Source organism: Toxorhynchites rutilus, chromosome 2, assembly GCF_029784135.1.
Source record: "Toxorhynchites rutilus septentrionalis strain SRP chromosome 2, ASM2978413v1, whole genome shotgun sequence".
NCBI lineage: Eukaryota > Metazoa > Arthropoda > Insecta > Diptera > Culicidae > Toxorhynchites > Toxorhynchites rutilus.
In genome coordinates this window covers 234,124,092-234,141,073 of record NC_073745.1, presented here as the reverse complement: position 1 = coordinate 234,141,073, position 16,982 = coordinate 234,124,092, and the positions used below count along the sequence as shown (strand labels likewise).

The window sequence follows — 16,982 nt, the reverse complement described above, 5'->3', positions numbered from 1 at the left end:
ATTCTAAGTGACAAATCTTCACTAGGGCTTTTTACACCATCTCTAACATGGCTAACTGGCGGGAATAAGCTGACAACGTTAAACCTCGCGCCGTTATTGTTATGTTTTCCATACAACTCACATCAAGAGAGCGAAAGAGCACTTGACGAAAAGCGCATGCCAAATATCAGTGTCAGTCCCAGCTCCCCAAAATATACATTTCATAGAAAGAAGATAGTCGAAAATTTCTCTAAAAAGTGGACACATTTTGTAACACATTCGAAAGTATATTTTTTTTATTTTCTCACTTTGTAACTGTCGGTTTCAGCCAACGCTCTCCTAATAAAACACTCCATTGTCGGTCCACGAGGACCGCCGCTGACCGAGCGAAAAGTTCAGTGTCGGTTCCCACTTCTTGGATGGTACTAAGGTTCCCAGTGGAACTTTTACCTTCTCAACGTAGGTAATCCTTGCGTCATTTTGATGAGCAGTTCTTAGTTGAGATTTTTATGCCGAATAATACGCCTTGAATGTATTCTGGAGTGGCAAGCTTTAGAATACGCGTGAGCTCAATGCAATTCGAAGGAAATTTCTTTGACGAAGTCGGTTCCTACACGCAACATTAATTTTTAGCACAACCCATTTCACTTTAACCCATCTCGCATACTCCCTTTTAACCCTTTTCGCATAATCTGTCACATACACGGCCCCCGTACGAAAAGGATACAGGTTCACTTTTATGCACTTTTTTTCACTCTTAGAAAGCACTTTTCATGTATACTTTTAAGATCCAACTTCAGTTTATAATGTGGTGTAATATTCTCGCATATTTGTGCAAAAGCACCAGTGGCTTGGTGGAGAGCGTAGTGGTGTAAAACAGCATTGCATTCCAGCCGGTCTTGGTATCGTTTGGACTTTTGTTTTGGGTACAATTCCAAGCTGACGTGCAGTCTGAGAGGAAGGGAGGTCTGCTCTCATACACATAAACATTTTAAAACTATAAAAGCAAATTTTTAATTTTATTTGTTCATTTCACCCTTCAGCACACGAAAGGGCATTTATTCTGCCGAAGATGATATTTTTTCTGCCAACGCTAGTGTTGCTGTAAGGATCGATACGGTACTCTACGTGTTAAGGGTGTGATATTAAGTTCCGTAAATTTTGCCTACCCATTCTTTCCGAAAAATCACCCGAATCCGAAGCTCTACGTATAGTCCCGTAGATCTGGTATCTCTGGTGGTCCCCAACTCGGCCATCTTCCAATTGATTCTTGCGGGTGTAAAAATGTTGCACCGAATCCTCTGAGAGTGAACTTTGTGTTAATACCGACTGAATCCATTCGCAGCTTCAATTCCGAAAAATGCTGCCACGCATCTCGGCGGGAATCAATGTTTATAAATATTCCCCCTAAACGATCGTACGAAACTCTCGCCAGTGCGGTCACATTCCGTTGCTCGGATACATCGTATTTTCGCCTGATCCTTCGCCGCCAATCAGCGGCTCAGTGCAGCGCGACACTCTGTCAGTTGCCATTTCCCAAACGCAAATGTGTTACCCGTCACAGTTGTAAACATCGGTTCGCCGCCGTGGAAGACACTCTCGGCGAAAACCGGGGAAAAAAGTAAACTTTAACCGGACTAATTAGCCAAAATTCAAATACTCGCACACAGGAACACACACGCACAGTGCGTTGTGTTTGGGAGCGACAAAGTCGTGCGCGCACCAAGCGCGCTTGTGTGTGCTGTCAGTTTGACAGGCACGCACGCTAATTATTTGACGTTTGCGTGCGACATCGTTTTGCTCTTGGGTTCGTTCTTCCTGGGAGGAGATGATAGAGGTTCCCATTAATTATGCTAATTTTCTTCTTCTCCGAGCGCAAGCGAGGATCCATTTTCGCCGGTTTTGTTTGCTATCCCGAAATTCAATTTGACCGCGACCTCGAAAACGGATTGTTGCTGGTCCCCCAAAAAAAAAACAATAAAAAACAGGTATAGAGAGCCACACAATAACACCAATTAGATATGGCGCGCGCGGTGATTTCGTCGGTCTTCGACACGGAAAAACGGAACCACGGACACCAAACCAGCTTTGAGAGCGTGTGTGTGTGTGTGCGCGAATTTTGAGGGAGCAATGAATGCTAATTAACATAATTATCACGAATTTCGTGTGATGTGGCAAAACACCCCAAAGCGCGACGTCACAGAATTAGAGCAAGCGAGCACGAGAGAGAGAGAGCGGCGAAGTTTTGACAGTTCACTTTCATTGTTTTTTTTGGGGGAAGCGCACCAATATGGTTCGTGTTGTGACGGAACCAGAGGTCGGGGATAAATTAATGTCTGATGCTTTGACCCGGTTTTAAGTGGTAATTATAAATTATAAATAATATGAAGGTTCCGCGTGATTGGGATTGCTGCAGGACACAAGTGGTGCCCATCGGAGGTTTATGTTCACACACAAATACACCGCGACACCGAACCGTACGTTTGCACACGGTCGGATGTGGGATGTGGAAAGGGGTAGTTAGGATTTTCCTACCATGCTGCTCGGGAGTTGACTTCTATGTTTTCCGACACTCCAACCATTTTCCTCCATACCAACACACGCAGGGGCGGTGGTGGTGGGTACAAGGGAACACCCGGAGTTCGTCGATATGTGGAAAATCCCTCACACACGATTTTTGTCACGACGCGCAAATGCGAATGAAGTCATACAAGTTTCTTCCCTTGGTTCTGCTGAACGCCTACGGGTTGTGTTTGGTGTGATAGACATGTGCGAGTCTCTGGCACACACTTGAATCGACGACGACCCCTCCAACAAGTACGGATGCTATGCTCGTAGTGGTCGCCTGATCAGCGGTACATAGATTGTTGGCGTGGAGGGCGCAGGCGCGCGATCCTCCATGCAGTGTAGCGTTCGGTCACGTACGAACAGAGGGAAATTATACACTGTACAGTGTCTGTACACGCGGCGTGTAGCGACACACACGCCCACCATTAAAAGCCCGACCCTACAATTGTGCCTTTACTTTAGCCAGCGAGCAAGTGTTTTTCAGACCTGCTGTCTCGCTCTGGCACCCTGCCAACATCGCCTGCTCTGGCGCATTTGTGTTCGTGCTTCGTCCGAGGGGGATGAAGAGCGGAATGAGAGAACGGTTGGCTTCGCGCCCGCCGCGACACCGCTAGCCTTTTGTCTTCTTCCGCTAGAGTCTGTGGTGTGTGCGCGAGTGTGTGAGAGTGTAAGTGCGAAGTGAGTTGGCGGCGGTGGCAGAGTCGCAATGTTCAACATCGTTTTAACTGAAATTTTCCTTTTCATTCGTTCGCAGACATTCGCGCCGTGTGGACGGTTTCTGGTTGGAGCCAGCTCGCGTCAAGTTCTGATCCCAAATCACACAAGAGGAGACCCCTCTCAGCAGCAGCAGTGGTGTGGATCGCCGTGTGGTGGAGCCTTCCGCGCAGTTAATATCGTTTTTGCTCTGGCAGTAGCTCCATGGACCGCAGCAAGTGTGGACCGCGACGCTGCACCAAGTAATACCACCAATAACAACAACGTCATCATCAGAAAAGAGAAAAAAAAAGTGTTTGAACAACGAGTTAGAGAAAAGCTCCGCACGAATAAGAAAAATGTTACCCAAAAGCGAACACCACGAACAAGTCAAGTCGGAGGGAACTTTGGGAACTCTGGGCAACGTGAAAATTTGTAGTTTTTTTTCGGTGGACATTTGCGCGCAAACATCATCAAAGCCGTGATCGAAGAAGTGACCGTAGGGAAAAAATTGAAACAAAACAAAAGTCGCACGAAAACAAGTGATACATAGTGGACCACCCTGTGGGATTATTCAAAGGTCAAACACAGTGACATAAAGCCGATGGTTCCTATTACTGCGTGAAACGATAATAAAATGGTAAGAAACGATCCCTCTTCTCAGAGAACCTCAGGGAAACCCCCCGTCAATCATACACACCCATCGCGGCTCGCTCATATTCATCTGTCAGACCCCGAGAAAGCTGTCATTAAAAAAAATTCGAACACAAAAGCCGGTTTCGGAAACATCGTCGTAACTAAATCCAAGAAACCAAAAAAAAAAAACGCTGACACGACTGACGAAGCGTGTGAATGCTGGCTAGAGAAGGATTTTTTTTTTCGTTTTGTTATTTGGGCGAAACAGGTATATTTTCACCTGTCACTTCGTCGTCGGCGACTTCGTTCTGAAGACGCGAGTGACGACCCTACAAAAGGCGAAAAACCAAAAAAAAAAATCGAAATGTGTCAAAAAAAACAGGCGAAAGGTGTGCCCCGTTTGACCCCTTGTGTGTGAGGGAAGGGAGACACCGGGGAAACAGGAAGACCAAAATTGACACCTTTTTAATTTTTCCGGTTTCTTCACAACACAGAGAGTGAATACACAAAGCTGGAAAGTCAGAAGTCGGAAGCGGAGTCTTTCGGGGCCAAGTTTCCGAGGGCTCGGGCCGTGGGGAAGTGCCATCTGTGGCGGTTGGACCGCATCGCAATTGCAATTGATCGAAAGAAAGGTTACATTTGGCTAAGGAGAAAGTAATTTGAGTGTGCGGTTGAATTCAATACGCGAAACGCGGCAGCTACCTGTGACTGACTACCTGAAGGCGGCAATTGCAGTCAAAGTCGTCAGGGAGGGCGGCCCGCTTTTTCGTCGTTCAGGACCTGTGGTGAAGTGAGCTGTATTGCTGACAAAGTGGACCTAGTTTGAACAGACAAAAAGGGACAATGTTTGTGGTTTCGGCGCAATGTGCCCCGGTGACGAGGTGTTAAGTTCCGTTAAATGGCGAGAAATTATTTCCAGAGGCAAATGCCGACGGTATTTTTTGTTTGTGGCTAGCGCAGACCTGGGTGTTTTTTCACACCAAGAACGTAATCCAGCACTCATTTTCAAATGACTGAGAATGGATGAATTCTGCAGTATGACCGAATTTGCCAATAGAGTGTCTTAAAAAGTTACCTCGAGAAATAATTTTGTGTGCACAGTGTTGAGTTGAGTGTCGGTTTGCTATAAAAAAAACTAATTTTCTTTTGTTGAAAATTGGAAAAAATAATCATTTGAAGTGATTTACGGATTCTTTGTCTGATGTTGTGTTGGTATTTTGGGGAAATCTAATTTTCAAGCCAAATTTCGGAGCGTTCGTGAAAATTCTGAAATAAAATCTGACTGCGTCGTCTGTGATAAGTGATAATCTGGTCTAGTCTTGCATGTCATGCTTATCACTTCACAAATCGTATTTCAACATTTGGTGTCACTGTTTTTCGATTTAATCAATGAATTACATAAGTTTTGCGACAGTTGGTTGATCATCTTTTTATCATGCTTGCTATTGGAAATATTTTGGAAAATATTGGAATTATAGTCACACGTCCAATTCACGATAGATATTGTGACATATACCAAAGTTTTGAATTTGACTTGCTTAGAATATGCTTAGAACATGCACCCGTGGCCGAGTGGTTAGCGTCTCACATTATCATGCCGGGTGTTCGGGTTCGATTCCCGTTCTGGCCGGAGGATTTTTCGTCAAAGAAATTTCCTTCGACTTGCACTGTGGTCACGCGTATTCTAGAGCTTGCCCCTCGGAATACATTCAAGGCGTGTTATTTGGCTTAAGAAATCTCAACTAAGTATTAATGAATGACGCTAGTTAATGCATACGTTGAGACGGCAAAAGTTCCACAGGGAACGTTAACGCCATTCAAGAAGAAGAAGATGCCTAGAACATGCAATCTTTATCCTTGGTCAACAATTTTTGTATGAATTTTGTGCGTTAAAGATTTTTTCACCACTTCCAGAAAATGTTTTAGTCTATTTTTTGCAACATCTTTTTTTGAAACGACAACGTTTATTTTCATTCATATTTTTGCTTTAAAAAATCATTTAATTAATCTGAAGATCCATTAATCTCAACGCCCACGCAACACAAAGCTCAGTGATGTTAACGCCAATAAGCTAACTTATATTGGAGTTTTTTCGCTGTTCAAAAGGCCACGAAGCATTTTAGCATTGCTCGAAATAAATGCTACGATTATTCCCGTGAAATTTGTTGTTTTATTGTCTCTTCGGTGTCAGAGTTCGAAAATACACAGAAAAATTGATTCCACTTTTTTTTTTGCTGAAACCATTCCAAAACTACAGTAACCAGCGAAATAAAGTGCACAGGATTTTCTTTTGTTTTATTTTACTTCAAAAAGTTTGTTAAGAAGATAAAACCAACGCATTTGTTCGGGATCTTCTTTACTATGTTTCTCTCTTCTAGTTTTTCCGGTAAAACACCGAGAAAAAATACAGAGCAATTGATTTTTAGTTACAGTGTCACGAGTAACGAATATGATTTTATTTCAGTGTGAATGACTTTTTTTTAGCTTGAAACACACTGCCCTCATTATATTGATGACAATAACAAACGAATTCATTTTGTTCATATCGCTGATGCATGAACAAATATGCTATAATGAATGAATGCGGCATTGAGTGAGGTTCATAACTTCGCTATTATTTATACTATGAATATCAAAAGCAACAAATTGATATTCATCAAATTCGAAACGATATTCGTTTTGGCATTGATTTTGTGTCAAAATTCAAAAATAAAAAAAATCAGGCTGGACCATTTAGATAACAAAAACGCCAGAGTTCGAAGAAACGAACTTTGCAAGAAAGCGCGCAGGATTTTATTTGGCGAGACGGTAACAACGACATAAATAAAAACCAACCGCACACAGCTGCCTCAGGTTTAAAGTAAACAACAGCTGATATTCATTTGGCTAAAATGAAATTCAATTCTGGCATCTTGAATAATCAAGATGAAAATGACACTGGGTGGAAACATAAACTCCAAAACATATTGAAGAACAAAAGTTCATTTGCTCATATTCACTGGTTGTCTGGATCTGTCATTTTTATTTTCGTTTGGAATATATAGGTTTTCGATGCAACCCAGCCCGAAAATCTATGCATTTGAGCCTAGCGAAATGATTTTTTTCAACACTGATTACAAAAGCGCTCATAGAAGTGGGCATTGAATTTAACATTGACAACAATGAAAATCCGTCTCGAAAATACGGTTGACTGATATTTGATTTTTTTTTTTTCAAAGAAATATTGAATGTTGTGAACATAATTCGGAATTTTACTCTGAAAAAGCTTATTCAGTCGACCTTAACTCACATATGTCACACAAAAAAGTGAAGTACATTGTGGAATCAGAAGAATTCAATGCTTCATAAATGAAAACTGTGATCTTCTCAACGCGGTTTTCGTAAGGTTAAAGTAAATCTTTGGTATTGTATCACGTTAAATCTGCTCGTTCGCATTGGACTATAACTCAATTGACAATAAATGTATTGGGAAAAAAAGCTCTATGTAGTCGAGTATATGTTTTTACACTCATTTCCATGCTGTACCAGGAACACATTTCGTTTCAAAAACCGAAGCGTAATCATTTTGTTACTAAGCAGCGAAAGAGTAAATTCATCCTGTTATATTTTTGGAGCATTAGCTCTGTATGCATCAGTATGGATCGAGCGCTCATTGAATGATTTTTTTTCTAACGCATGCAATGTTATGACATCTTTAAATAAATTGTATAAAGAATACTTGTTATTCAGAAAATCAGTTAGCGGTGAATTTTCCGTCATATACAATTTCATCTTGTATTGGATTACGTATATTTGCCGCTAAGTATACAAACAAGCCGTATATCTTGGCGTCGAAATATTTATCCAATTTTTTATCTAAAAAGACGAGTAAAAAAAGTAAAACTATGTTGAGATGGTGGAGTTCCTCTGGGAACGTTAGAGCCATGAAAAAAAGAAGAGAATTAATACAGTTATCTCACAGTATCAGCAAAACATAGGGAGGGCGCTCAATATAGTAATTCTGATAGATTTTTGTTATAATAAGGTAAAAAATATGAAAATCAGAAAAAAATAGAGTTCTTCACACAAAACAGTGAAATTGAATATCTTGTCTGGATATCAGGAAACGTCTCCAAAATGTCTAGATAATCTTGAAAATCAGGAACATCAACATAATTGATCACTACCAATTTTACTCAAGCTCGTCAAAATGCTGGGATTGAGTTACCGCCAAGTTCTCTTAAGAGAGTATTCTAGTCTAGAAATCAAAAACAATTTCCTTCATATTTCTGTAGTTTAGGCATTCAAAAATATACACCAGAAAGGACTTATCGAAAATCCTATTATTTACCGAGTTGTAGCCATTTTAGTGATGCGGTATCCAACCTGCTACGGCCATAACAATGAACTTCAAACGCGTTTTTCTCGAAACTGTTTTTTTCAAACTGGCGTACACGATATCTCAAGTTCTACTGAACCGATTCATGTCGAATTTATATGGATGCAATCTGCACGCATCTCTCTATCGCATGAATCTCTGAAAAATGACATTTTTTAAATTTTACTGTTTTTTAAAAATCGAAAAACGTAAGAAAAAACGTTTAAACCGCATTTTGTTTTTCAAACGGCCACCAGTTTATCAAAAGAGATGTTTTTGACTTGTCCGAGGTTCATGCGATTGCGTCATCTTTGCTGATTCAGAATCTGTTCGATTTTCTGGTTTCAGATAACTGGAATCGTGTACGCCATGGTACAACTTTTTTTTTTAACCTTCTCACTTCATCAGCTCTTAACTATTCTAGTTATGAATGTTTTTTCTCCGTTCAATTTTTGTTTTATTGTTAAAAGATAGATGAACAAATAGTGATACAATGGATAGTAGCAATATTCTTTGTTTTATTTTTATGGAACTCGGAAAAACGTCCGAAATTCGTGTCTCTGCACTAGAAGAGACGACAGAGACCTAAAACATACACAAAAACCCTCCACGAAGGGCGTTGGGTTCCATCAAGAAGTTGTGGCACATTTCCAAAAGGGTTGTGATTTTTGGAAATGTGCCACAACTTCTTGATGGAGCCTAACGTCCTTCGTGGAGGGTTTTCGTGTATGTTTGGGTCTCTGTCTTGCCGGAATTAAAACTGATTTTAGAGATCCGTTCCAATCAACGACTCCTCGAAATTTCCACGAATAATATTGACATAAGAGTTCGCAGTTTTAATTTCATCGTTTTTCACTAGCGCTCTTACTCTCCAGTCTACTAAAAACTCCTCTGAACATATTATTTTCTCCTTGCTTAATAATGCCTTGAATATATTCTCCCAGAAGCTCCCACTCTTATTTAGCAACAAACATGAACATGCCTTTTCATGGCGTCCAAAATCCAAAATATTAACATCGAACAAGAAGAGCGCCATGCGCTCCCCGCACTTTTGACATATAACAAGAGGAGCGCTATCGCGCTCCCCAGTGTTCAAAGGGTGATTCAAAGTTAATTAAACCACTACGAGAGGCACAAGCGAAATATCCCGAGGGAAACCGATTGCAAGATTGCAAGGAAAATCGTTTCGGTACAATAGTAACAGTTTCGTGAGATTGATCCGAATCAAAATGGAAAGGATTGATTTTGTCATTTTCATTGAAGATAATTTAGTATTGATAAATCAAATTTCCTCCAATTTGCAACACTTCTCAATCGTCGTTTAACTTAAACAAAAAACAAAAACAATTCATTTATTGGAAGATATTGACAGACGTTCATACATTTCATTGTTTCAGCTAATTAAGTGTTTTGAGAACTACAATTGAAGAACGGGTAGTAATTTTGATTATTAGTTTACATCTAAAATTTCTCTGAAAACTTACTGAAAAATCAGAGAATATCAGGGATTTTTTTAGGGTTTTGAGTCGACACCCTGTTTCAATATTTTGCTTAATCAAATACTTCTAAAGGTATCTGGAAATACAGCATTTTTTAGGGCTGCATTCTCATGCAGAAAAAACTTAATGATTTTAGAGCACCGGCAGAAAATTCTGTTTAAATTCGTTAAAAAAGCAAAAAGTTGATAAGTTTACTATGTAAGAGAGATTATGTTGTTTTCTCAATAAATCAAATAGTGTATTTGATGAAAAATTCAAATTTATTTTTTTTCTTTGTAAGTCCAAAAAAAATTTTTTTTTTCTCGCTGACCTAGAAATATTGTTTAGTTTTCTGCACAACCAAAAGCGCAATAAAGTGAGCTTACAATAATTTGTTTTCAATTCCAATCGATAAAAAAAATTCCAGTCGTAATTTTTTTTATCGAAGGACTATATGTATTCTTCCTCATATAAGGATTATATTCTCTGAAGTTGGAGTAGATTCGTTGTCTAGTTTGCATGGCGTTACAAAGGGTTAAATCGCTTCAAAACCCAGGTGTATATATTCTAGAAACAGTCCGGTCCGTATCTCCTGAACCCTACATCCAACCCAAAATCTGTTGCTGAGAAACACACCGCCCAATTTTTTGTCACATGCTGAACTTAGAAACAATGAAGTAAAAATATTTTCGCATTTCGACTTTCAAAAATTAAGTTTTAACCAACGACACAATATTATAAAATTTTCATTTTTGAGGGTCGGGATTTTCGTGAAATCATGCGGGAAAAAGTCGGGAAAAATGCGGGAATTCGAAAATTGAAATTGAGTGACCACCCTGTCAATCTCTTTGTCCTCTTTTTGTATCATACAGAATTATGCTAACTTGAACAATGAGCATTATCATCGAATCGAGCTACAATTACTATGGATTTCTGAATAATTCACTCAGTATAATACCAAGCCTGTGCCAAGAAATTCGTAAACCAAGCGTGGAACATATTTTTTTTCACTTCAAAGGAAATATATATATATATATATATATATATATATATATATATATATATATATATATATATAGATAAGCTTTGAATTGTACATAAGGCATACCGGTGAGGGGCGAATTTTGCATACAATCTTTGAAAGTCGTGATTACCTAGTGTATGTCAGACCAATAGTTGTGAAAGTTTGTACTTGTAAGGTTCCGATTGACAAACTAGAATAAATATTTGCGGAGGCTTCAATAAGTGTGCTTTATTTTTAGTTTAAGAAAAAATAGACATATGCTGTTGAAGGTCGTGATCTTGTTGCATATTGTGTGACTGTTACCAACTCGCAAAGCTACACGAAACTTATACGAATTTAGATATCAGTTTATATCTTCGAGGCCCCGACTGGTACCTAAAATTCACGTTTGCATCATCACTATTTATTTTTAGAAGAACTCTGGAATTTTTGCCTGCTCGCAAAAATTAACAAGGAATATTCTTTTTCCAAAACACTCGTGAAGATAGGTTGGATCTTTCTCCATGTGAAAGACAAAACTAAGGGAAGATCGTTGAAAAATATGATATTGGTCGAGGACTCTACTCAAACTCACGATGGACGAAAGTATTGAATCCAATTACAAACTGTGAATGAATTTTTGCACGCGTTCCAAATGATTTTACCTCAAGTCAAGCGTGTGTTGTGTGTTGTGAAAATATTGAATTTAAATGTGTGTTATGGCAACTAAGCAGAAAAAACGGGGAACTTTACAATTTTCACAGTACAGAAAAACACTGGCCCCAAACTAGAACCAATCAATAATCAAATCAAATTTCAATGGAGAAAGATAAGCCTCTGTATTTGGTAAAATAAAGAGGATTTTCAAAACCTGGTGCAACGATTAATATTTCCGCTATCAGAAACAAATTATCAATATGAACAATACATTGATCACAAAACGTTCAGAATCACCACAAAACCACAAAAATGATCATTTTAGGCCAACCCACAACACAAAATATGACGAGAAAGCTTCGAGTAAGAGTTGAATGTGCTATATGCACCTTTTGTATTCGTGAAAATGTCGAGAACCCATCGATAAGACGTTTCATTCTCAGTGCCATTTTCAGAAAAAAGTTGCTTCACTCAACGGTTGACGCCGATTGTACGATTCGTATGATTAGGCTTTGGACATATACTTCTAGCTGGTAGCGTTCCTCAACATCTACAGTAATTCTGCATTAGGAGTTCAAAATATAATCGAGGCTCAAAGTTCCAAACACATTTAATGGTTTGAAGAAACCCTCAAATTGTTCTTGCGGCAGGCAACATTCGAAAACTAGTGCCGACTTAAATAAAGTTATTTTTTTTTCTAAAATTTTGCAAGTCTCATGCTTTCTGTGTATATATCACCGAAAAAATCACCACGAGAAATATAAAAAGATGTCAATTCCAGAAAGAAAACATTTTAAATTGTTCAATTGTTCGGAAATTGTTACATAAAAAACGGGGTATAATTTAATTTAGGAATTGATGAAAATGGAAGCTCATTTCCGTTTTCTGTTCAATTTTCCGATTTTGTTTCCACTCATGGTACCACCTTTCTTGCAACGGCATGATTCTGAGCGTATGAAAATTCTTAACGGTTTGCTAAAAATTACATCCTTCAATTGGAGGCGGTTTTTTGAGCACAATATTGAAGCAAAATATAGCGCCCCAGAAGAACAACGACAAATCAACAGAGCACATCGCACGTGGAATTTTTCATTTACATCAATTCTCAGAATACCGACACATACGTGAAATGATGCTTGTCACGTTACGAAGTGACTCTCGCCAGGTGTGTCACTTCCGTTTCTGGGTTCAAACTATATCTTAGCAATGAGGGTTTCAATTGTTTATTGATACATGAATTATTATGAATTTAATCAGGTAAATTATCCGTCAAACTTTGTTTAGATTTTTAACATGAAACAAAGAGCAACAAATTTAACGTGAAACTTGGTAAAAGTATATCAGAAATGATCGCTGGAGAATATTTTTTAGAGTTTTGAAGCATTAGGTATTACAATCCGCCGAATTCGGCTAGAATATTTCAATCCAGATGGTTGGGAACGATATTGAGCCGGGTAACAAATAACTGTTCGCTCGTCATTGTCTCGAAACGCTTCTGTATCCTGAATCATTCACATGAGTTGGTAACCTGTGACTTTTTTTTTTCTTTTCCCATTTTTTTAACCCTTTAACGGGCCGTGAGAACTAGGCAAACTACAATACAACGACATGTTTACATGCTAAAATACAAAAACAGGAAGTGGGTTATATCTATGGTATAACCGCAAGGGTGACGTAGGACTATCGTTGATTTAGAGATCATTTGTTTGAAGTTGAATCTAAATCCATTCTGAATGAATGAATAAATGAATATTTGGGAGACTTCGAAAACGAGAGCGTTACGTTGGAGACACAAGGTTTTATGCATCCAATATAGGATACGAAAAACCTTGTTCTGAAGAATAATCTTCAGAAGCTAACCTGCTAACTGTACTTGATTGACAAATCACAAACCCAAATGTATTATATGGATATTTTATGGATAGAAAACATTCAATTAAACTCTTTCACATGAATATATTTTGAAAATTCCCAAAGGAACTGGCAGATTATTTTCCAGCAATGATTAGATCTTTCCGGAACTTTCTCGATGCTGAATGGCATCCTAACGGAAAGAGTACTGCGCGTGTATGTGTCGATCCTTCGCCGTCCACCTCCTCCAGCACGTTAGGCAACGATGTTGTCTTGTCGATGTCCTCACGAAAAATGAATGTGTCTCACCACCAGAATATCGCTTAAGTATGCTTTTTGTGTGTGATTGAATCGAGAGAAGGTGTGGTTTACGATGGCAATTTGGAAGGCAAACTAGAGGGGAATGAACTCTCTGAGCTCGGAACTTTCGGCGACTGAGCAATAATCGATTGCGGGCGCATACAATATTGGATACGGAAATATCCTACTGATGGGGAAGAATAATCTTCTGAAGCTATCCTGTTAATTGCGATTGATTGAAAAACCACAAAACCAAATGTATTTGATCACAGTGTTACATGGAAAGAAAACATTCAAATAAACTCTTTAACATGAATATATTTTGAAAATTCCCAAAGGAACTGGCAGATTATTTTCAGTAACGATTAGATATTTCCACATTTTCCTCGATACTGGAAGCCCACCAGTGGTTAATGCCAACTCGATAACCACCTGTTAATAGCCGCGCGTGTATGTGTGTGTAGCGATGTCTTCCCAGGGAACCGTTTGTGGCATCACTCTCCTCCTGATAGATTCCCTTCTGGCCTGTGCACAAACAGACTCTTGGTGACACCGTTCATCCGCGCTTTCATGATAAATAAAGAACTTCACCACAACAGCGACAACATGCTCCAATCGCTGTTCAATTAGAACTGAGTGGATTTCCGAGCGCCGCTCGCTTATATACCGATTGGTGATTTCAATAGCCTGTTTTGAAAGCAATTTTAAGACTATTGAAACAAGTTTTTGGATAAAAAAGTAACAAGTATATAACGCGTAGACATTTTATCTTTCGAATGAAGTGTTTATCATACCATTTCGTTCAGTTGTTTAGGAGCTATTATCGCTCAAAATCTCGGTCTCCGGCGTAACGCTTTCGTTTTCGAAACTTTGATTTTACACCCCGGTATAGAAATGAAAGACGTAGTCCTACGTCAAAAAACCATTTTTTTCAATGCGCAGAGCAGTTAAAACCATTGAGAAAAATGGTGGCAATATAGTTGCCACTCCCCGTCTAGCGTTAAACACTTGATGATAAACATGATTTTTTTATATTTGAATTTTTGATGTTAGTTTCAACAAAAACAACTAACATAACTCATGATCAGACTCAGCAGGACCTAAACAGTTCATATGTATTGAAAACTTCAACAAATTGATTGTCTCTTAAAAAACCTGTGGAATTTCTATAAGACTCAACAGAATACGACCCCAATGGTCATACCTTGGATAGCATCTTTCTAATTTATACTTTTAAATCAGAAGAATTTCTGTCGAGACTTACAGGAATTTTGTAGGTTTTCTAACAAAATAGTGCCGCCAATTCCCTCATTCTCTCTAGAGTTATGATAACTATCTACCGGAAATATTAGCTCCTTCTTCTTCTTCTTCTTCTTCAATGGCACTAACGTTCCTAGAGGAACTTCGCCGTCTCAACGTAGTATTACTTGCGTCATTTTTATTAGTACTTAGTTGAGATTTCTATGCCAAATAACACGCCTTGAATGCATTCTGAGTGGCAAGCTCTAGAATACGCGTGATCACAGTGCAAGTCGGAGGAAATTTCTTTGACGAAAAATTCCCCCGACCAGAACGGGAATCGAACCCGAACACCCGGCATGTTAGTTATGACGCTATCCACTCGGCCAAGGGAGCACATTAGACGGTTGGGAAATATTAGCTCCTATTATGTAAATTGAATCGAACGGTCAATTTTATCCCTATAACTATCACACCGAGCTCTTTCTATAACGTCATCAGTTGCGAATTGCATATTTATAAACATTGTCGAAATGTTTCCCAAAGTAAAATATTGCAACTAGCAAACCAAACGGCTCGAAAAATTATGCCGACAACTTTAACCCGACTGCATCTATAACAGCAAAATAGAGCTAACGAGTAAAATTCTGTACAACTAGAATTACATAATACAGGTCGGACTCGATTATATACAGACTTTATCATATGTGATTCGATTACCTTCAACTCTCCCTTAGTCGATGGTCTGTATCTCGATATTTTCCTTAACTCGATTAATTTGATGGCATCTTTGATTGATTTTACAAGCATCCTTCTCTCCATAACTCGATACCTCTCTAACTCGATGGTCTCTTGAATATCGAGTTAGGGAGAGTTGACTGTATACACAATTTTGGACTCGATTATATACAGTTTGAAAAAAAAATTACATTTCAAACATGACTTGTTTCAAGAAAAACTGTAACCTATGAACGTTAAGGTGGAATTTAAGTGGCTGTTATATGTATAGTGGGGTAAAAATCGTGATTTTTGAAGATTTTGCTTGAATTTTACCAGGCATTGTTTATATTGATATTGCAGCGAACTTAAGAAAGATAGAAGTTGGGTGTCAAATAACAAATTGTCGAGTGATTTGAGAACTTTTATTTGATTGATAGAAATAATCAAGTTCAATATGAATTTTTGAGATAAAATTAATAGTCACACATTAAAAATTACTAATTTTGAAATTATCACTTCCAAAACAGTTCCACTAACTTAGATGTTCCATTACTTTATCCAGTACGAAATTTTCTCATCTTTCAAATGAAGGCAACATAATTGGCTTACGCGGCGTACTTTTTAGTGTAGAACCAGTTTACGGCAACAGAATCAGAAGCAAAAAAAAAGTTTTATAACTCTGTGATTATTGAAATCCGAACATATACGTAGAAGGATTCTTTTCATCAAATATGATCATCTATCACCCTCTGAGAGATTCTGAAAAAATATTTTTTTTTTCATGTGAGAAAGGTGTTTTCTAGCTTTAAGGGAATTTAAGGGAATTCAATAAAGTTCAATATTTTCAATAATAGAAAAATATATGCATAAAAAACGAATAAAAAAATCTTTTTTTGACTCGATTATATACAGGATTCGATTATATACAGTGAAAAGAAATCTGAGACTATATATAATTGATTCCGCGCTGTAGAGCCTAATATTTAATTTTAGACATTTCTAATTTCTCATCCATCAGTGCTGTACTATCTATGACAATCAATTTACATTACTTATCATAATTTTAAAGTGAAAAATTTAGTTTTTATTGATTTTCGAAACCTTCTGCCGGATATTTCATGCATTTTCAATTGGTCATTGAACAAATCATATGCCAGGAGAAAACATTTCAAATTGTTCTTAGTGACATTTGCTTACTTCATTACAAGTTATGATCGAACAACTGGATGTGTTAATTTAAATTAACCAACAATATGAAAGAAAATAATAAAACGAAAACTTTCATAGAGAAATATCAACCCTTACAACTAATATGTTTCATTGAGTTTAGCATAAACACCTTATAGAATGATCTCGGCAAAAGGCGGAGTGATATTGAATCTATTGCGTTTGGAGGTGACCCTATATAAACCAGCCTAGTAATACCTAAGCGGGCGACAGGTAGACCGCGGACTACCGTTTGGCCATCACTGCTATAGCTTCTGCCATTGAATCTGGTTGT

The 16,982-nt window shown here is 38.2% G+C and overlaps 1 long non-coding RNA gene across 1 annotated transcript in view; it reads left to right on the top strand.

Moving 5' to 3' along the window:
- Window positions 1–16,982, top strand: part of LOC129770533 (uncharacterized) — a 127,648-nt gene that overhangs the window by 19,867 nt on the left and 90,799 nt on the right. The window contains exon 2 of the long non-coding RNA XR_008742135.1: window positions 3,302–3,880. This is a non-coding gene — a long non-coding RNA (uncharacterized LOC129770533). The remainder of the gene's footprint in view (window positions 1–3,301; window positions 3,881–16,982) is intronic.